Source organism: Arachis hypogaea, chromosome 2 (genome assembly GCF_003086295.3).
Source record: "Arachis hypogaea cultivar Tifrunner chromosome 2, arahy.Tifrunner.gnm2.J5K5, whole genome shotgun sequence".
NCBI classification, from domain to species: Eukaryota; Viridiplantae; Streptophyta; class Magnoliopsida; order Fabales; family Fabaceae; genus Arachis; species Arachis hypogaea.
In genome coordinates, this window is record NC_092037.1 from 52,382,457 (window position 1) to 52,405,899 (window position 23,443).

Below are 23,443 nucleotides of genomic sequence, written 5' to 3' on the forward strand. Positions count from 1 at the left end.
TTTCCTCTCGTTTAACCATTTTCTCTTCTGTACTCTTAACCCAGCCCTAACCCTCTGTCCGATACCACCGTCATCACCACCGGCGACCACCGTCGTCTACCCCCTCTCTCTTCTCTCTCTTCTCTTTTTCTTCTCTCTTTCTCCATTTCTTCTCAATCTCCTGTACGCTACTCTTGGTTTCTGTGCAAAGTCCAATCCCGGCGAGAAACCCTAGTGCAACCCAGCAGAGCTGAGCTCTGTGCCGCTGCAACACCGCCGCTGCTACCCCTCTCTTTCCATTCTTCCCTTTTCACCAATGCAGGTTCCATGCTTCATCCTGTCCGTGTTCTTTCGTTTATTTATTTTAACTAATTTTTAATTCTGCTTTTAGTTATTAGATTAGGCTTAGATTAATGGATTGATACTTTTTGGATTCTAAAATGTTTGATGGCTGATTTTTCTGGATTGATTGCTGCTTAAATTGAGTTTAAAATCCCTGTTTATATATTGTGCACACCATATGCTAAATGAAATGTCTGAACGAAACTTTTTGTTTAATTCTTATATTTGACCAGCATTTGTCTTAAATTTTGTTACCTTTAGGCATTATAATTCAGAATTGTGTAATCTTATGCTATTTTTAATGATGTTTAGATTGAGTTTTGATATGATACTTGATTATTAGTTTTGTTTAAACACCAAATTGGTTTAAAATTTTAAATTTGGTCATTTGATTAGTGTAATTTAAGAAGTGCATATCATGTTTAGTTAAGTGAATTGAATGAAACTACCTATTCATGTATATTTTAAACATTTCACATGGTTGCCATTAGATTATTTTAAATTACCATCCTTATACTTCCATGCCATGCATGCACAAACAAATTTGGTCACAACTCACTTTACATATGGAAATATATGCTCTAAGTGGAGATGCTGTTCATTTTGGATGCTCACTAAATGTGTTTTTTTTTTTCATTCTTTTTTATTTTTTCACGTTATATAATATTGCTAGAAAATATATGTACAGTTGTGCATAACATACAATATAGTACTCAAAGGCCCCAAAATTCCAATTAGCAAGTCCACAATACATACAACACTGATTACTATTATAAGAAAAATAAATTAATTAATAAACAAATAAGAAGAAGAAGAAATAAGAGAGAATTGACAAGGAAGGAAACGAAAATGGAGAATGGGAATGTATCATTCACATCCAAAAAGAAATAATGAGCTTTTTGACTTTTCAAAGCATAGAAATGGACTTGGTTTTAAGTTGTGTAGGTGCGATTCAGTTGTGGCAGATCCATGCATACTCTATATAAATACTTAATATAAGCCTAACTAATTAGGTGAGCTTTTTTATGAGTACGCTTTTTATTGTTATTATTTCTTGTAAGTTATGTATAGTAATAAATTTTTAATGATAATTTTGGAAAAAGTAAATAAAATCTTTTTAGTTGAAACTTGTTTAATAGTACTGACGATTGGATTTTTGATGGTATAGAATTTCTCAAATAAATTCTCGTTGTAAAGTATAGTTTCTAAACCAAACAATAATCCTTTCGTACAAAAATTTGTTTGTCACAAGTACAAACCCCTAAAATCTATAAACTGAAGTATTTAAACCTCGGGTCGTTCTCCCTAGGATTACAATGAAGTGTCTTGTTATTGGTTGTGAGTTATTTTGGGGTTTTGATAAGAGGCATGAAAGTAAATGGCAATGAAAGTAAACTAACAACTATGAAAAGCTCTTGGCAAGATATGAGAACTAGAAGTCCTATCCTAGTTATCTTACTCAATTGTGATGAGAATTATCCATTGCTACCACTTAGTTAACCTTTGCTAAATAAGGAAAGTCAAGTGGATGAATCAATTTGATTCCTCAAGTCCTAATCATATCCTAAAGGAAAGACTAGCTTTAGAGGCATTCAAATCAATTAGCAACTTCTAAGTATCAATCAACAAAGGAATTAGATAACTCAAGAGTCACTAATTACTCTACCTAGGCCAAGAGGGACAAAATCTACACTAAAATCCAACCAAGCATTTCATCAAACACTTGGAAAGCATAAAAGAAAAGCATAGTAAATCAACAACAAGAACAGAATCTAACAACAATTATTGCAAAGAATTAAGCAACAACAATCAAGGAAATCACAATTATCATGAATTACCTCAAATTGCATTATTAAAAGGAAACTAAAGAACAACAATCTATCTAAAACAAAATGAAGAATTACAATTATCAAAGTACAAAACTAGAAAGAGAGAGATGAGAGGATTGAGAATTGACAAAGGAAAATTGAATCAAAACATGAATGAAATCTAGATCTAAGAAGAGAGATTAACCTAAACCTAATCCTAATTCTAATTCTAGAGAGAAGTGAGAGCTTCTCTCTCTAGAAAACTAAACTAAAACTAATCCTAATGAGTGTGTGTGTGTCTAATGTGTGAATTGAATTTCAATCCCCTTCAATCCTTGGCCCTTATATGCATTTTGGCGCCAAAGTTGGTTGCTGAAACCTCTCCAAATCGCCAGGCACGTGCTACATAAATGAGGTCATGTGCCATCATCGGCGCGTGCGCGCATGGTACGCGTGCGCGTCCTTGGCCCGTTTCGCAATGTGCGCGCGAGCGCCTTGTGCGCGTACGCGTGCATGGCCTGGGTCAGATCTTTGGCTTTTTGTGCTTCTCTCCACTTGTATGCTTCCTTCCTTACTTCCTTTGATCCATGTCTAGCCTATTTCAACCTGAGATCACTAGCAAACACATCAAGGCATCTTATGGAATCAAAGAGAAATTAGAACTTATCAAAATAAGGCTTAAAAAGCATGTTTTTTACACTTAAGCACAAATATGGGAGAGATAACAAAACCATGCTAATTCATAGGCTAAATGTGGCAAAAGGTTATCAAAATACTCTAAATTCAGTACAAGATAAACCCTCAAATTGGGGTTTGTCAAGTACAGTATTTAATTAGTTTGTGTATGTTTGATTGTAAGTCATAGAATGTACGGACATTACTAGAAGTGATGACACGGATCTTGTTGATGAGGTTTGGTCTCTAGTATATTGCTGTTTTTTTTCGTGAACCGCATATTTGAATCGACCATTAATCCTCATGTTCATCGAATGATGTCTGTTTTGAACTGATTCACAGTTACCGGATCATAGTTGCCTTGTCAAAGACAAAATACCAAGAGTTGGGATGCGGTTTGAGCATTTGAAGCTGGCTTAGAATTTTTATACAACATATGCAAAGAAAGTCAGTTTCGATTTAATAGCGTAGCGGATGGTTATTTCTATTGGTACCCAGATGGTTATTTTGTAATAGCCTTGGTGTGGTGTGTATAATTAGTTACAATTATGTTAAACTGGATATTCGATTTAATAGGATAGCAGATGTTTATTTCTATTGTTACCCAGATGGTTATTTTGAATAGTTTGGGTGTAGTGTGTGTGATTCGTTAAAAGCGTTATAAACCGGATGTTCGAATTAATAGAAAAACAAATGGTTATTTCTTTTGTTACCCAGATGGTTATTTCGAATAATCTAGGTGTAGTCTGTGTGATTAGTATGGATGTTCGATTCAATAGGATAACGGATGGTTATTTTTACTGGTACTCAGATGGTTATTCGTAATAGTCTTGGTGTAGAGTATGTGGTCAGTTACAAGTAACAAAGGTTGGATGTTCGATTTTATAGGCTAACAGATGGTTATCTCTATTGTCACCCAAATAGTTATTTAGAAGAGTCTTGGTGTAGTGTGTAATAGTAACAAATAGTAGATGCTGGATGTTCGATTCCATATGATAGTGGATGGTTATTTTTATTGGTACCCAGATAGTTATTCTTAACTAATAACTTTTACGTTTCGCTAATATCTTGAAACAGAATCAAGTAGTTAGAGAATTAAAAATGTTATTCACCATGGAAATTTATCCTTTTTGTTGTAACAAAATTTCACCACGAAAACACGTAAACAATGTGAAAAAGGTATTTGTAGTCTTAAGACTAAGGTCCAATTTTGGTTAACAACTTAAATAAGCTCTTTTGGAAAAAGAGTTTAAAGTAGAAGGACTTTTATTAATAGCAACTTATAAATAAGTTATTTTGTGTTGATTTTTAGTTATAAAAGTACTCATTTTAAAGTTGTAGTGTTTGGATAAATAACTGGAAAAACACAATTTTTTACACAAGAGAATGGATATTAAAATTCTAATTCACAATAATGTTGATGTCAATACAAAAGCAATTATTGTATAGTTAGTATTTGTTGTTTTATTGTGCATGATATGGTAGGTGAAAATAAAAAATGAATATGAAATGTGTTCAATGTATATTTTGTTGCTGTTTTTTAGTTTTTTTTATGGTAACTTTTCATAATTTAAAAGTAAAAAAAGTAGCTTATACTACTTCTCAAATGGGCTCTAGATACATCTATTGCTTTCTCTGATTCCGGTTCTTCCTCACAGGTTCATCAATAGTCCGCTCGCATTATTTAGAAAAGTTCACACGCATAAAATATATTATTTCTATGTAACTATGTATTATTCTTAAATTTTAACACGAGTTTTTACAACATCCATGATCGAAAATAATAAAGTCATAAATATGTAGACATCAAACATTATGCAACTATAGTATTTACAACCAATTTAACTCATATCTAGTTAAGCCACCACTAAAAGCCATATCTTTTTGCATCTATCGTTTCTTACAAAATTGAACATCCGTAATTCATAGAAATTAAGAGTCAATCACATGAACTAGAAACAGATAAAGAAAAGAATTCTAAAATATCAAGCCCAAACTCCATCAAATTTCATACAGTTCGCTTTAATCCAAGCATCCATGAATCATGTGATATTACTATCTTTGCTGTAATTTAAAGAAAAAAGAAAAGCAACAGCAGAATACCCATGGTCGTGCGCAGTATGAGTACACATGCAGATAACAAAAAATTAAGTAACACAAGGTCCTTGGAAGCGTAGCAGTCAAAATTAAACTTCTGATTACAAAAGTCACCAAAACAAGTCATAATATAATCAGCTTGATAGGCTCTAGAGATTAGTAACAATAGAAATTGCTTTCTAAATGCTGTAGATCATGTCACAACGCTCAACTTTAAACATTCATCTAGTATAATTTTCCCACTGCAAGTATAAAAAAATCAAACGGACCAATTGACTTTCAAATTCAAGGCAATGCACTATTTATTTCGATCTGGTGTGCCAAAAGGACTATTCATACTGACTTACTCACTGTTTTAAAAGTCTAAAGCTAGTTTCTTTAGAATGTTCCCAAATATTGATTGTGATGATAGTCAAATATGCTGATAAACTTAATGCCAAAACTACTTTCATTTAGATCCTATCCAATCAAATGCATCAAATGCAAGTAGACATGTGAGGAAAAATTAAAATACACTTTCAGGTAAAACTAGAAAAAATGTAAATTGATTCTAAATTATACTTACAATTTTTTCCTTAAATAAACAAACAGGATACCAATTCAAACCTATCTCTTCAAAATCAAATATGCATAATCAGTGAATTGAACAGTTATTCAAATATGACACCCTTTTAGGTTAGTTATTGGAAGGAAAAAAAAGTTAACATCTTCAACCAAATTTCAAACAACTGTGCAAAAAATTCAACCATCTATTCATGTATAGAAATGACCATCCGACTTAGAGTGATTAAACAACTCACAAAGCAACAAATTTTAAGCACGTGCTTCACACCAATTCTGACTTACTGATACCCAGAGACAAAACAAACCCAAATACATTTAACCATTAAAAACAAGACGTGAAAAATTGGATCCTCAACAACATGTACGGGTCATTATTCTTTTCAGTTTTCTTATGTTAACAAACACTTGAAGAAGTCAAACAGACCCAGCAATTCTCACAAGCAGCAAAACCCTTCTATGCAACCATAACATAAAAATTACTATAAACATCAAAACCTTGAAGAAACGGCTATCAAGGGCTTTAATAGGGGCAAGCAAACACACACCATGGTTGCTCTGGCTTTATCCGAGGAAGACTCCAAGCGGCGCGGACATGCAGGGACTTCAACCTCGGGAGATGGCCGTTAAAAGGCCACGCGGGTGGTGGCTGGGCGACTTCCATGCAACGGCGACAGGGGGGTTCGCCTGTTGCTGCTCGTCTTCACAATGGAGGCATGCCGGGAGATGGTCGATTCGGCGAGTGGCAGGATAGATGACGGGATGCAGCAGAGAAGAAACGCCGGATGTGGGAAAGTCCTCCTTTGTCAATGCCATTTTAATTGGGGGTAGGGGAAGGCTACTACTTCCTGAATACCGTTTGAATAGTGGAGAAGAGGAAAAGTTTTTACTGCTAGGTCAAAAAAAGGGGGAGTGGGTGGGATGATTATGATGTTAATAATTAATATTATTAAAATTAGGATTTGGGGGTGGTGGTGTATACGGGTATACTGTGTTAATAATCTAATTGGACTAATTTTTAGGACCTGTTATTCATATTGTTTAACAAGATCATTGTCTACCTAGCATTTTTCAAAACAAAATTGTTCATAAATATAAAAAATTAGTCCCTTGTGTATATTTATATTTGTTTTGCTTTTCTAATAAATTAGTCAATTATCAAAATAATCAAACTTTATTCAAATGTTGCACAAAGGATCAAGCAAGAAAACATTTTCATAGAAATATATCAAATTTTAATAAATTCAAAACAACTCTCGCTACTGTATTTTATACTTTTATCAGTATTTTGATGATAAATATAAGTCTAGTTTATCATACAAGTGTGAATATGTAAGAACCTTTTTTTTACATAAAACCGTTTTAATAAAATAATTTTAGTGTTCATAATAGATTCAAAATTTATTAGTTTTACTTTGAAAATAAAAATGTGAAATTTGAATTTAATGAATTTTTCTAGGTTGAAAAATGTATCTTTTATTAAAGGTTTTTGTAAAAATGCGTACTGGCACTTAAGTTGGCAGTACCGGCTCTAGTCTATCTAGTATCGCACATTTTAGAAATTAAGATTTTGAAAATTTATTTATTGTATTGGAAGGGCGAAAATAATTTAGAATCGAAAACCGGACACTAATCTTAAAGGTTTTGGCCCAAAGTGGGGCAAACGGACCGAAAACGCTAACGAGTTGGACCGGACCCAAATCGGGTCCAAGGTCTAAAATATATAAGCTCACTTAATGAGCTTTTTAGCTCATTTTCCTCCCCACAAAGAGAGAGGGGCGCAGATTGAGGAGAGAGGAGAGGTGAGGGTTGGTTACTATTCACCTCCACCTTCCAAGAGCTATAACTTTTGATCCGAAGCTCCGATTGACGAGCCGTTTGCGGCCACGCGAAGCTTTTGTCGAGATATATGTTTCTATCAGAACAAATCTGGTAAAATTTCTCTCTTCATGTCCCAGTTTCCAGTCCTAGATTCTGCACGTTTTCATGTATAGTTTATGAATAGATTTTGTAGTTTTGGTTGTTTAGGTGATCTCTAGTAGCGGGTAATTGTTGGATTTTACCCCTACTCACGTTAGGTAAGGTAAGGTTTCACTAAATCCTTGTGTTTAGTTGTTTTGTGTATCTTAAGTTTTGATGTTGGTGATATATATGTTGTTAGTTTGAGCCTTGGTGTTTGTTGGAGTTGGTTGAGGTTTTGGATCAAGCTTGGTGGCTTCGTTTTAGTGTTTTGGTGCGTTTGAGAATCAGCCAACGTATGGTTTCGGTTTTCTTTATGTAATATGTAATGTTCATGGACACTTAGGCTAGTTGACCCTAAGGTAGGATTGAATATGTTGATGGTTGTGATATATGTTTGATGATGAAATTGAGAGAAATGTATGTGTTGGAGCATGATGTGTGATGAATATGGATGAGAATTATTGTTGATGTTGTAAAAATATTGATTATTGATGAATGTGTGAATTATTGTTTCTGAAGAGTGTTGTTGTTATGGTGGACGAATAATAATGGATATTAATGTGGAAGTGGTATTGTGTAGAAGGAATTGGAATAATAATGATAATGATTATATGAATTGATGATGATTGTTGGTATTTTAGTGATTATGAAGGTTGATGATGAATGTTGAGATTTGTGTTGATTGTTGAGGTTTTTGTTGGTTGATGATGATTATGAGTGTGGATTTATGATTTAATTTGGAAATTTTGGATTGGTAGTGAGATATGATGTAATAGCTTAGTAATTTAGGTGTGAAATTAAGAAGGATGACATGAAATGGTAGGATGTTGTATGTAGTAGTGGTTTATGATGGTTGGACATGGTTAGTTTGGTTTTGAATTGAGAGATGGTTAAATTTGAGGATTTGAGGTTTTGGGTGAAAAATGATTTTTTGGTAAACTTTGTCTGATGATAACTTTTGCCTCGGTTTTCAAAATTTGTTGAATTTGGATTATATTTGAAGATTTTTGAAAACCCTTCGATTTGATATAAAGTTTGTAAAATTTAAAATTATGTAGAGGAAGTTATGATCATTCAAAGTTGGTGTTGAAAACTTAAAATTCTGCAAAGTTACAGAATTCTGAGTTTTCTGATATGTGCGGACGCACAGCCTTGTGCATACGTACACTCTGTGAAAGTTGTGACCTATGCGATCGCATAGACCTGTGCATTCGCACAGGCAGAGGCATGCAATCTGCTTGCAGCGCTGGCACAGCTGGTGCGCGCGCACACCAATGGGAAATTACAACCTGTGCGTACGCATAGACCTGTGCACACGCACACATTGGGAAGACCAGTCTATTGGGGGCGCTAGCACACCTTGTGCGAGTGCACATACCTTATAAAAATATGTACCTGTGTGTACGCACAATTTGGAAATCTTCCTGGGCGTGCGCACGCACCCCCCTGTGCGGACGCATACGCCCTGTTTCATAATTTTAAACTTTGTTTTCAACTATTTCACCTTCCCAACAAGATTGTAAGCTTCTTTAACACCATTTTAAGGCTCTTGGACTTATTTTTGGGTTTTGAAACATGGAAAAGGTCTTAGGAGAAATTGTTTGGTATTTTCTTGAAATATTAGTAAACGGAGGTTTAGGTTTCTGGTGTGTTGAGGATGGGTTTTGTGGATCGAGAAGGGCGAGAGATGTATGAATTGAGAATCTGATGAACCAATGAATTCAGAATGGAATATTTATGATATTGGTGGTGGTTGTGAAGAGTTAAGAACTTGGAGAGGAATGATTATGGTTAATGGAATGAGTATGTGTGAAAGGGTGCTATGAGCACTAGCCTCTGAGATTGAATATGTGATTGTGATATGCATTGTGTTCTGTTATTGGGGCTGTGGCAGTCTCCCGCCTACGTTCGAATGTGAGGCGTGAAGCTAGGCTTCTCACTCATATGTATTGCTCAAGAGGAAGGTGGTAGGGCACTTTCCCTCGGAACGTTTCGCTCTGAAAGGAGAAGGTGGTAGGGCACGCTCCCTCGGAATTTTTCTCCTGAGCATGGGTTTCTCTCTGATTGCAAGGTGGTAGGGCACTAACCCACGAAATCATGTGACAACCAGAGGAAGGTGGTAGCGCACTGGTGCACAAAATTGTGATCATCAACAATGGCACCAAAAACTTGGTAGCACTCTCAAACGTGAATCACACTTAGTCACAACTCCGCACAACTAACCAGTAAGTGCACTGGGTCATCCAAGTAATACCTTACGTGAGTAAGGGTCGATCCCACGGAGATTGTTGGTATAAAGCAAGCTATAGTCATCTTGTAAATCTCAGTTAGACGGATAGTAAATGTTATGGAGTTTTCGAATAATAAATAAAGCAGAAAATAAAGATAGAGTTACTCATGTAATTCAATAGTGAGAATTTCAGATAAGTGTCTAGAGATGCTTGTCCCTGTTAGATCTCTGCTTTCCTACTGCCTTCCTTCAATCCTTCTTATTCCTTTCCATGGCAAGCTGTATGTAGGGCATCACCGTTGTCAATGGCTACATCTCATCCTCTCATTGAAAAAGGTCTAAATGCTCTGTCACGGCATGGCTAATCATCTGTCGGTTCTCGATCATGTTGGAATAGAATCCCTTGATTCTTTTGCGTTTGTCATCACGGCCAACAATCGCGACTTTGAAGCTCGTCATAGTCATTCAATCCCTGAATCCTACTCGGAATACCACAGACAAGGTTTAGACTTTCCGGATTCTCATGAATGCCGCCATCAATCTAGCTTATACCACGAAGATTCTGTTTAAGGAATCCAAGAGATATGCACCCGGTCTAAGGTAGAACGGAAGTGGTTGTCAGTCACGCGTTCATAGGTGAGAATGATGATGAGTGTCACGGATCATCACATTCATCATGTTGAAGTGCAACGAATATCTTAGAATAAGAACAAGCGGAATTGAATAGAAAATAGTAGTAACTGCATTAAAACTTGAGGTACAGCAGAGCTCCACACCCTTAATCTATGGTGTGTAGAAACTCCACCGTTGAAAATATATAAGTGATGAAGGTCCAGGCATGGCCGAATGGCCAGCCCCCAAAACGTGATCACATGATCACAAATACAATTCAGGATCCAGGGTGAAAATACAATAGTAAAAAGTTCTATTTATACTAAAACTAGCCACTAGGGTTATAGAGATAAATAATTGATGCATAAATCCATTTCCGGGGCCCACTTGGTGTGTGTTTGGGCTGAGCTTGAGCTTTACACGAGTTGAGGCTTCTTTTGGAGTTGAACGCCAAGTTGTAACGTATTTTTGGCGTTCAACTCTGATTCGTAACGTATTTCTGGCGTTTGACTCCAGAATGCAGCGTAGAACTGGCATTGAGTGCCAGTTTACGTCGTCTAATCACGAATAAAGTATGAACTATTATATATTGATGGAAAGCTCTGGATGTCTAATTTCCAACGCCGTTGAGAGCACGCTTTTTGAAGTTCTGTAGCTCCAGAAAATGTATTTCGAGTGCAGGGAGGTCAAAATCTAACAGCATCAGCAGTCCTTTGTCAGCCTTTTATCAGAGTTTTGCTCAGGTCCCTCAATTTCAGCCAGAAATTATCTGAAATCACAGAAAAACACACAAACTCATAGTGAAGTCCAGAAATATGAATTTAGCATAAAAACTAATGAAAACATCCCTAAAAGTAGCTAGATCCTATTAAAAACTACTTAAAAACAATGCCAAAAAGCGTATAAATTATCCGCTCATCACAACACCAAACTTAAATTGTTGCTTGTCCCCAAGCAAATGAAAATAAATTAGGATAAAAAGAAGAGAATATACTATAAATCTCAAAATATCAATGAATATTAATTCTAATTAGATGAGCGGGACTTGTAGCTTTTTGCCTCTGAACAGTTTTGGCATCTCACTTTTTTCCTTGAAGTTTAGAATGATTGGCATCTCTAGGGACTTAGAATTTCAGATAGTGTTATTGATTCTCCTAGTTAAGTTTGTTGATTCTTGAACACATATACTTTTAAGAGTCTTGGTTGTGGCCCTAAGCATTTTGTTTTCCAGTATTACCACCGGATACATAAATGCCATAGACACATGACTGGGTGAACCTTTTCAGATTGTGACTCAGCTTTGCTAAAGTCCCCAGTTAGAGGTGTCCAGAGCTCTTAAGCACACTCTTTTTGCTTTGGATCATGATTTTAACCACTCAGTCTCAAGCTTTTCACTTGGACCTGCATGCCACAAGCACATGGTTAGGGACAGCTTTGATTTAGCCGCTTAGGCCTGGATTTTATTTCCTTGGGCCCTCCTATCCATTGATGCTCAAAGCCTTGGATCCTTTTTACCCTTGCCTTTTGGTTTTAAGGGCTATTGGCTTTTTCTGCTTGCTTTCTCTTTTTCTTTCTAAATTTTTTTGTCACTTTTTTTTTCGCAAGCTTTTGCTTTTTCACTGCTTTTTCTTGCTTCAAGAATCAATTTTTATGATTTTTTAGATTGTCAATAACATTCTCTTTGTTCATCATTCTTTCAAGAGCCAATAATTTTAACATTCATAAACAATAAATCAAAATTATGCACTGTTCAAGCATTCATTCAGAAAACAAAGAGTATTGTCACCACATCAATATAATTAAACTAAATTCAAGGATAATTTTGAAATTCATGTACTTCTTGTTCTTTTGAATTAGAAACATTTTTCATTTAAGAGGGGTGAAGGATTCATGGAATTATTTATATCCTTAAGACATAGTTACTAAATACTAACGATCATGTAACAGAGACACAAATATAGATGACATAATAAGCATAAAAATCGAAAAACAGAAAAATAAGAACAAGGAATGAATCCACCGTAGTGATGGTGGTGCTTTCTTCTTGAAGAACCAATATAGTCCTTGAGTTCTTCTATGTCTCTTCCTTGCCTTTGTTGCTCCTCCCTCATTGCCCTTTGATCTTATCTAATTTCATGGAGAATGATGGAGTGCTCTTGATGTTCCACCCTTAATTGATCCATATTGTAACTCAAATCTTCAAGAGAAGTGTTGAGTTGTTCCCAATAGTTGCTGGGAGAAAAGTGCATCCCTTGAGGCATCTCCGGGATTTCTTGGTGATGAGCTTCCTCATGCGTCTCTTGGGTTCCATGAGTGGGCTCTCTTTTTTGCTCCATCCTTTTCTTAGTGATGGGCTTGTCCTCCTCAATGGGGATGTCTCCTTCTATGATGACTCCAGCTGAGTAACATAGATGGCAAATAAGATGAGGAAAAGCTAGCCTTGCCAAGGTAGAGGGCTTTTCAGCTATTTTGTAGAATTCAAGGGATATGACTTCATGAACTTCTACTTCCTCTCCATTCATGATGCTATGAATCATGATGGCCCGATCCACAGTAACTTCAGATCGGTTGCTAGTGAGGATGATGGAGCGTTGGATGAACTCTAACCATCCTCTAGCCACAGGCTTGAGGTCCAGTCTTCTTAATTGAACCGGCTTGCCTTTGGAGTCTCTTTTCCATTGAGCTCCTTCAACACATATGTCCCTAAGGACTTGGTCCAACCTTTGATCAAAGTCGACCCTTCTTGTGTAGGGGTGTGCATCTCCTTGCATCATGGGCAAGTTGAATGCCAACCTCACATTTTTCGGACTAAAATCTAAGTATTTCCCCTGAACCATTGTAAGATAGTTCTTTGGATTCGGGTTCATACTTTGATCATGGTTCCTAGTGATCCATGCATTGGCATAGAACTCTTGAACCATCAAGATTTTGACTTGTTGAATGGGGTTGGTCAGAATTTCCCAACTTCTTCTTTGAATCTCATGTCAGATCTCCAGAAACTCATTTTTCTTGAGCTTGAAAGGGACCTCAGGGATCACCTTCTTCTTAGCCACAACATCATAGAAGTGGTCTTGATGGGCTTTCGAGATGAATCTCTCCATCTCCCATGACTCGGAGGTGGAAGCTTTTGTCTTCTCTCGAGCAAGAGAAGAAAGAAAAGAAGAAGAAGAAGAGAAAATATGGAGGAGAGTGGAGAAAGGTGTATTCGGCCAAGGTATAGGAGAGGGAGTTGTGTTGTGTGAAATTTAAGGAGAATAGAAGGGTTTATATAATGAGGGGAGAGGGAATAGGTTCGGCCATTTAGGGTAGGTTTGGGTGGGAAAGAAATTTTGAATTTTGAAGGTAGGTGGGGTTTATGGGGAAGAGTGTTTATTGGAAAGAGAGGATGAATATTGAGAAGAAGGGAGAATATGGTAGGTGGGGATCCTGTGGGGTCCACAGATCCTGAGATGATCCTATGGGGTCCACAAATCCTGAGGTGTCAAGGATTTACATCCCTGCACCAATTAGGCATGTACAATGCCTTTTCATGCAATTCTGTCGTTTAAACGCCGAGGTGATGCATGTTCTGGGTGTTCAACGCCCAACTGCAGCATGTTTCTAGCGTTGAACGCCAGTTCCATGCTTGTTTCTGGCGTTCAGCGCTAGCTCTCCTTAGGGTATATTCCTGGCGTTTAAACGCCAGGATGCTGCTTATTTCTGGCGTTCACTGCTAGATCCATGCTCTGTTCTGGCGTTGAACGCTAGCCAGATGCTCCTTACTAGCGTTTAAATGCCAATAAGTCCTTCCTCCAGGGTGTGATTTTTCTTCTGCTGTTTTTGATTCTGTTTTTAATTTTAATATTTTTTTCGTGACTCCACATGATCATGAACCTAATAAAACATAAAAGAACAATAAAATAAAATTAGATAAATAAAAATTGGGTTGCCTCCCGATAAGTGCTTCTTTAATGTCAATAGCTTGACAGTGGGCTCTCATGGAGCCTCACAGGTGATCAGGTCAATGTTGTAGACTCCCAACACCAAACTTAGAGTTTGGATGTGGGGATTCAACACCAAACTTAGAGTTTGGCTGTGGCCTCTTGAAGAGAGAACTTTTGCGTGGTCTAGAATTCAGAATAAATTTCCGTTGCAAGTATAGCTTCTAAACCAACAAAAGTCATTTCTTACAAACGTTTTGGTTGTCACAAGTAACAAACCCTTAAATAAATTGATAACCGAAGTATTTAAACCTCGGGTCGTCTTCTCAAGGAATTGCAGGGAGGTATGTTCTTATTATTGGTTATGAAGATTGTAAATCGGGGTTTTGGAGTTTGGGCAATGGCACAGATATAAAGGAAAATAAATTAATAATTATAAAATCTCTTGGCAAGGTATGAGAACTGGAAGTCCTATCCCAGTTATCCTTATCAATTGTGAAGAGAATTGGATTTTTCTCCCACCTTGTTAACCTCTAACTATGAAGGTAAGTTAAGTGGATGAATTAATTTTGATTCCTCAGGTCCTAGTCTTTCCTTGGGAAAGGCTAGAGTTATTGGAACTCGAATTAATTCTTGAAGAATTCCAATTTTCAGTCAACAATGAGTTTGATAACTCAAGAGTCACCAATTAATCAACCAGAGCCAAAAGGTAGAAAATCTAAATTATCTATATAAAGGAAAGCAATCATAAATCTGAAATACCTCGAATTATATTAAATAGAAAGTTAGATTGAACATAGAAATCCATAAGCCAAATTGGCAACATCAAATAATCAACTAAAGTAATAAATAAAAGTAGAAAATAAATTAAAGGAACATTGAACCTGTGATGAAGAAGTTGAAATCCTAATCCTAATCCTAATCCTAAATCCTAAGAGAGAGGAGAGAACCTCTCTCTCTAAAAACAACATCTAAATTATGAAAAGTGTGAATTATGAATGTATGATCATGAATTAATGGATTCCTCCACTTTATAGCTTTTAATCTGTATTTTCTGAGCCAAGAACTGGGTCAGAAACAGCCCAAAAATCGCTGATTGTGAAATCTGGTCCGTACAGGTCGCGGCAAAGTGACGCGGAGGCGTCATCCACGCGTTTGCGTGGAATGAGATTCGCAGATGCGACGCGTCTGGGTGGAGCGCGCGTTCGCGTCACCTATCTGTACGGCCACTATGGCAAATTATATATCAAATCGAAGCCCTAGACGTTAGCTTTCAAATGCAACTTGAACCGCATCATTTGGATCTTTGTAGCTCAAGTTATGATCATTTTAGTGAGAGAGGGTCAGGCTGACAGCTTTGCAATTCCTTCAACTTCTTGTATTCCTTCCACTTTTGCATGCTTCCTTTCCATCCTCTGAGCCATTCCTGCCCTGTAATATCTGAAATCACTTAACACACGTATCAAGACATCTAATAGTAATAAGAGAGGATTAATATTAGCAAATATAAGGGCAAAGAAGCATATTTTCAATCATAGCACAAAATCAGGAAGGAGAATGTAAACCCATGCATTTAGTATGAATAAGTGTATGAAAGATCAATAAAATCCACTCAATTAAGCACAAGATAAACCATAAAATAGTGGTTTATCAACCTCTCCACACTTAAACATTAGCATGTCCTCGTGCTAAGCTCAAGAGAAGCTATAAAGGAGTGAAGAGGAATGATAGAGAGTATGCAATGCAACCTATCCATGCGGATGCAACTACATGCAAAATGTTTCTACTTACTTGGTTAAAAGTAAACAAGTTTTTCAAGACAAATATGAATCAAAATTCACTAATTCAAATTACACAATAAAAGACAAGTAAACTTGTAAGAAGATAGCTCATGAAAGTAGGGAACATAGAATCAAGCACTGAACCCTCACTGGTAGTGTATATCACTCTAATCTCTCAAGTGTCTAGGGTCAATCACTCTATTCTTCCCTAATCATGCTTTCTAAACTTTTTCCTTCATCTAACCAATCAACAAATATTTAGTATACCCATGTAAACATCATGAGGTCTTTTCAGGGTTGTAATGGGGCTGAGGTAAAGGTAAGGATACATATATAAGGCTAAGTGAGCTAACAAAGTAAATCCTTGATTAGTCTAAGATCTCACCTAACATATACATACTTTATACAATTTAATATGCTTTACCTAGCTACCCAAATTTTTTCACTTTTGTATTGCATGCTCATGTATCAAACTTATTTTTGAATTTTGTCCCATGTGCATTGATTCTTTTTTTTTATTTTGCATTTGGGGTAATAATAATTTTTTTGTATCCCCTTATTTAATTACTTAATAAATTTTTTTTCTATGTTTTTTTAATTATTTTTATTTTTATTTTTTTTATATCAATGCACATGGTAATTTAATTATTTTGATTTCACATGAGCATGCTTCCCAAATTTTCAAATAACGTATTCAATTCAATTCCCTAATTTTTTTATCATCCCATGTTCCCATAAAATTCCCCACACTTAAATTATACACAATATCTAAAGCTAACCAAGGATTCAACTAGGAATTTTTAATTTGTTTTTCTGCTTAAGGCTAGTAATGTGATTATAAAACAAAAGGGGATTAAAAAGCTCAAGATGGCTAACAAGGGTGACATAAAAGGGTAGGCTTTATTTGTAATAAGTGAGTTAATAATCAAATATGGCCTCAATCATATGCAAGCATGTACATACACTAATTAATGGACATATAGAATGGCACAAAGCAACGATTGCAATCATAGAGAAGAAAACACACAAGAATAAAAATTTATGGTTAAATAATGTAACTATGTAAATAAGCTCAATTCTCACAGGTTATGTGTTCTAGCTTTTAACTATGTTCCAAATACAACTTCCAAACAAATTTAACATTTAAATTTGATTTAAATTAGTGAAATATTACAAAATAAAGTCTTGAAAAGAAATTTATTACTTCAACCAAGTGGTGGTAAAATATGCACAAAATCTAACTATAATGCAATCAAACATGCAAATGCAAGAACTAACTACAGAAAAGTTTAAACATTGGTGTTGAGTCAGAAAATAACTAACCCATGGAGATCGGTATCGACCTCTCCACACTTAATGATTGCACCGTCCTCGGTGCATGCTAAGATGTATAAGTGGACGGGCTGCTCCAACTGATGCCTTTCGCTATAGGTTGTGCAAATTGACTTGTTTGTCTCCCCATTTAGAAGCTTTTCCTTTCCCTTCCTCGGTGGCCATCCTGAAAGAAGAGGAAAAAGAAGAAAAAGTGACCCATAAATAAAAATAAGAATATAAATAAAGTCTAGGTGGGTTAATGCCAAATAATGAGGGTCTCAATTATATGGTAGCTTGATGAGCGGATAATTTATACGCTTTTTGGCATTGTTTTTAGTATGTTTTTAGTATGATCTAGTTAGTTTTTAGTATATTTTTATTAGTTTTTAGTTAAAATTCACTTTTCTGGACTTTACTATGAGTTTGTGTGTTTTTCTGTGATTTCAGATATTTTCTGACTGAAATTGAGGGATCTGAGCAAAAATCTGATTCAGAGACTAAAAAGGACTGCAGATGCTGTTGGATTCTGACCTCCCTGCACTCGAAGTGGATTTTCTGGAGCTTTAGAAGCCCAATTGGCGCGCTCTCAATGGCGTTGGAAAGTAGACATCCTGGGCTTTCCATCAATATATGATAATCCATACTTTGCCCAAGATTTGATGGCTCAAACCGGCGTTCAAAGTTACCCTCAGAATTCCCAGCGTTAAACGCCGGAACTGGCACAAGGATGGGAGTTAAACGCCCAAACTGGCATAAAAGCTGGCGTTTAACTCCAAGAAGAGTCTCTACACGAAAATGCTTCAATGCTCAGCCCAAGCACACACCAAGTGGGCCCGGAAGTGGATTTTTATGTCATTTACTCATCTCTGTAGACCCTATGCTACTAGTTCTCTATAAGTAGGACCTTTTACTATTGTATTGAGACATCTGGGTAGTTATCCTTGTTCTGATGCTATCTTAGATCATTGGGAGGCTGGCCATTCGGCCATGCCTAGACCTTGTTCTTATGTATTTTCAACGGTGGAGTTTCTACACACCATAGATTAAGGTGTGGAGCTCTGCTGTACCTCGAGTATTAATGCAATTACTATTGTTCTTCTATTCAATTCCGCTTGTTCTTGTTCCAAGATATCACTTGTTCTTCAACTTGATGAATGTGATGATCCGTGTGCCTGACAACCACCTCTGTTCTACCTTAGATTGGGTGAATATCTCTTGGATTCCTGATACACGACGCATGGTTGATCGCCTGACAACCGAGCGCTTGCCTGACAACCGAGCCAGCCATTCCATGAGATCAGAGTCTTCGTGGTATAGGCTAGAACTGATGGCGGCATTCAAGAGAATCCGGAAGGTCTAACCTTGTCTGTGGTATTCTGAGTAGGATTCAATGATTGAATAACTGTGACGAGCTTCAAACTCCTGAGGGCGGGGCGTTAGTGACAGACGCAAAAGAATCACTGGATTCTATTCCGGCCTGATTGAGAACCGACAGATGGATAGCCGTGCCGTGACAGGGTGCGTTGAACATTTCCACTGAGAGGATGGGAGGTAGCCACTGACAACGGTGAAACCCTTGCATAAGCTTGCCATGGAAAGGAGTAAGAAGGATTGGATGAAGACAATAGGAAAGCAGAGAGACGGAAGGGACCAAGCATCTTCATACGCTTATTTGAAACTCCCACCAATGAATTACATAAGTATCTCTATCTTTATCTTTATGTTTTATTCGTATATCACCCATATCCATTTGAGTTTGCCTGACTAAGATTTACAAGGTGACCATAGCTTGCTTCATACCAACAATCTCTGTGGGATCGACCCTTACTCGCGTAAGGTTTATTACTTGGACGACCCAGTACACTTGCTGGTTAGTTGTGCGAAGTTGTGTTTATGCCATGGTATTGAACACCAAGTTTTTGGGTTCATCACTGGGGATTAATTGATTTGTGAAAAGTAGTGATCACAATTTCGTGCACTAAGTTTTTGGCGCCGTTGCCGGGGATTGTTGAGTTTGGACAACTGACGGTTCATCTTGTTGCTTAGATTAGGTATTTTTTCTTCAGAGTTATTAAGAATGAATTCTAGAGTTTCAAGATGATCTGTTGAAGTCTGGCTGGCTGTGAAGCCATGTCTAATTTCATTGGACCGAGGTTTCAACTTATCATCACAAGAGCATGTTGATTTCTATCAATCTTGCTGTTGGAGCAGTGATCTGCTAAGGCTTGGCTGGCCATTGGCCATGTCTAGTGTTTTGGACCGAAGCTTTCTTTGAAAGCTTGGCTGGCTGTGAAGCCATGTCTAATTCCTGGACCGGAGTCTTAGACTAAACATTGCATGATTCCTGGAATTCTCATTAAGAATTTTGATACCTTTATTTTCTTTTCCACTTAATTTTCGAAAAATCCAAAAAAATTACAAAATCATAAAATCCAAAAATAATTCTTGTTTGAGTCTAGCGTTTCATTTTAAGTTTGGTGTCAATTGCAAGTTTCTGTTCTTCTTGCATTCATTCATGTGTCTTAAGGATCTTCAAGTAATTCTTGATTATTTTCTTGCTCTGATCTTTGAATTCTCTTGACTTGAGTGTTTGTGTTTCTCATATGCATTCTCACTTTATCAGTGTCAGTAGTATACAAACTGCTAAGTTTGGTGTCTTGCATGCATTGTTATTTGATTTTAGTTGCATTTTGATTATTCTTCACTATTAAAAATCCAAAAATATTTTTAATTTGTGTCTTTTCAAGTCAATAATACAGAGAATTGAAGATTCAGAACATGCTGCAGAGGAATTATACAGAAAAGGCTGTGTGTTCAAAACGCCCAGTGAAGAAGGGCAAACTGGAGTTTAAACGCCAGCCAGGGTGCCTGGCTGGGCGTTTAATGCCCAAAAGGGTAGTGATTTGGGCGTTAAACGCCAGAATGTGCACCATTCTGGGCGTTTAACGCCAGGATGGCACAAGAGGGAAGATTCTGTTTTTAAATCAAATTTTTTTCAGGTTTTCAAAATTTTTTAAAATCAAATCTTTTTCAAATCAAATCTTTTCAATCAAATCTTTTTCAAAATCAATTTCTTTCTATTTTCAAAGATACTTGCTATCAATTAATGATTTAATTCAACATTTCAAGTATGTTGCCTTTTCTGTTGAGAAAGGTTTAATGTTTGAATCATATCTTTTCTTGATAGCCAAGTCATTAATTTTCAAAATCAAATCTTTTTAAAATGTTTTTCAAATCATATCTTCTCAATCACATTTTTTAAAACCAATCATATCTTCTTAACCACATCTTTTTCAAAATAGTTTTCAATCATATCTTTTTAATTTCTAATTTCAAAATCTTTTTCAAAAATCACTTTACTTCTTTCCCACTTTTATTTTCGAAAATCAATTAGTGTTTTTCAAAATGTTTTCAAAATCTTTTACTTAATTTTTGAAAATTGCTTCCCCTCTTCTCACATCTTTCTATTTATGGACTAACACTATTCCTTAATGCAAAATTTGAACTCCATCTTCTTTGATAAGTTCGAATTTTCTACTTCTGCCTTCTATTTTTCTTTTCCTCTGACACCTCAAGGAATCTCTATACTGTGACATAGAGGATTCCATATTTCCTTGTTCTTTTCTCTTTCATATGAGCAGAAGCAAAGACAAAAGCATTCTTGTTGAGGCTGATCCTGAACCTGAAAGGACCTTGAAGCGAAAGCTAAGAGAAGCTAAGGCACAACTCTCTATAGAGGACCTAACAGAAATCTTCAAAGAAGAAGAACACATGGCAGCCGAAAACAACAACAATGCCAACAATGCAAGGAAGGTGCTGGGTGACTTTACTGCACCTACTCCCGACTTCTATGGGAGAAGCATCTCTATCCCTGCCATTGGAGCAAACAACTTTGAGCTTAAGCCTCAATTAGTTTCTCTAATGCAACAGAATTGTAAGTTCCATGGACTTCCATTGGAAGATCCTCATCAGTTCTTAGCTGAATTCTTGCAAATCTGTGACACTGTCAAGACTAATGGGGTTGACCCTGAGGTCTACAGGCTTATGCTATTCCCTTTTGCTGTAAGAGACAGAGCTAGGACATGGTTGGACTCACAACCTAAAGAAAGCCTGAACTCTTGGGAAAAGCTAGTCAATGCCTTCTTGGCAAAGTTCTTTCCACCTCAAAAATTGAGTAAGCTTAGAGTGGAAGTCTAAACCTTCAGACAGAAGGAAGGAGAATCCCTCTATGAAGCTTGGGAAAGATACAAACAATTAATCAGAAAGTGTCCCTCTGATATGCTTTCTGAATGGAGCATCATAGGAATTTTCTATGATGGTCTCTCTGAACTATCCAAGATGTCTTTGGATAGCTCTGCTGGAGGATCTCTTCATATGAAGAAGACGCCTACAGAAGCTCAAGAACTAATTGAAATGGTTGCAAATAACCAATTCATGTACACTTCTGAAAGGAATCCTGTGAACAATGGGACTAGTCAGAAGAAAGGAGTTCTTGAGATTGACACTCTGAATGCCATATTGGCTCAGAACAAAATATTGACTCAACAAGTCAATATGATTTCTCAAAGTCTGTCTGAAATGCAAAATGCACCAAGCAGTACTAAGGAAGCTTCATCTGAAGAAGAAGCTTATGATCCTGAGAACCCTTCAATGGAAGAGGTGAATTACATGGGAGAACCCTATGGAAACACCTATAATCCTTCATGGAGAGATCATCCAAATCTCTCATGGAAGGATCAACAGAGACCTCAATAAGGTTTCAACAATAATAATGGTGGAAGAAACAGGTTTAGCAATAGCAAGCCTTTTCCATCATCTTCTCAGCAACAGACAGAGAGTTCTAAGTAGAACACCTCTGACTTAGCAACCATGGTCTCTGATCTAATCAAAACCACTCAAAGTTTCATGACTGAAACAAGGTCTTCCATTAGAAATTTGGAGGCACAAGTGGGTCAGCTGAGTAAGAAAATTACTGAACTCCCTCCTAGTACTCTTCCAAGCAATACAGAAGAAAATCCAAAAGGAGAGTGCAAGGCCATCAACATGGCCGAATTTAGAGAGGAGGAAGAGGCAGTGAACGCCACTGAGGAAGACCTCCATGGACGTCCACTGGCCTCCAATGAGTTCCCTAATGAGGAACCATGGGAATCTGAGGCTCAAAATGAGACCATAGAGATTCCATTGGACTTACTTCTGCCATTCATGAGCTCTGATGAGTATTCTTCCTCTGAAGAGGATGAGTATGTCACTGAAGAGCAAGTTGCTAAATACCTTGGAGCAATCATGAAGCTAAATGACAAGTTATTTAGAAATGAGACTTGGGAGGATAAACCCCCTTTGCTCACCAAGGAACTGGATGACTTGTCTAGGCAGAAATTACCTCAAAAGAGACAGGATCCTGGGAAGTTTTCAATACCTTGTACCATAGGCACCATAACCTTCAAGAAGGCCTTGTGTGACCTAGGGTCAAGTGTAAACCTCATGCCTCTCTCTGTAATGGAGAAGCTAGGGATCTTTGAGGTGCAAGCTGCAAAAATCTCACTAGAGATGGCAGACAATTCAAGAAGACAAGCTTATGGACTTGTAGAGGATGTTCTGGTAAAAGTTGAAGACCATTACATCCCTGCTGATTTCATAGTCCTAGAGACTGGGAAGTGCATGGATGAATCCATCATCCTTGGCAGACCCTTCCTAGCCACAGCAAAGGCTGTGATTGATGTTGATAGAGGAGAATTGATCATTCAAGTGAATGAAGAATCCTTGGTGTTTAAGGCTCAAGGATATCTCTCTGTCACCATGGAGAGGAAGCATGAAGAGCTTCTCTCAAAACAGAGCCAAACAGAGCCCCCACAGTCAAACTCTAAGTTTGGTGTTGGGAGGCCACAACCAACTTCTAAGTTTGGTGTTGAACCCCCACATTCAAACTCTAAGTTTGGTGTTGGGAGGTTCCAACATTGCTCTGAGCACCTGTGAGGCTCCATGAGAATCCTCTGTCAAGCTACTGACATTAAAGAAGCGCTTGTTGGGAGGCAACCCAATGTTATATTTTATCTATTTTCTTTTGTTATTTTATGTTTTCTGTAGGTTGATGATCATGAGAAGTCACAAAATCAATAGAAAAAGCAAAAACAGAATGAAAAACAGAAAGAAAACCAGCACACC

The 23,443-nt window shown here is 36.9% G+C and overlaps 1 non-coding gene across 1 annotated transcript; it reads right to left on the reverse strand.

Annotated features, from left to right (window-relative positions):
- Window positions 1-21,457: 21,457 nt before the first annotated feature.
- On the reverse strand, window positions 21,458-21,565 carry LOC112766071 (small nucleolar RNA R71). Its single transcript, XR_003184101.1, has one exon. It is a non-coding gene; the product is annotated as a small nucleolar RNA R71 (small nucleolar RNA).
- Between the last annotated feature and the right edge of the window lie 1,878 nt (window positions 21,566-23,443).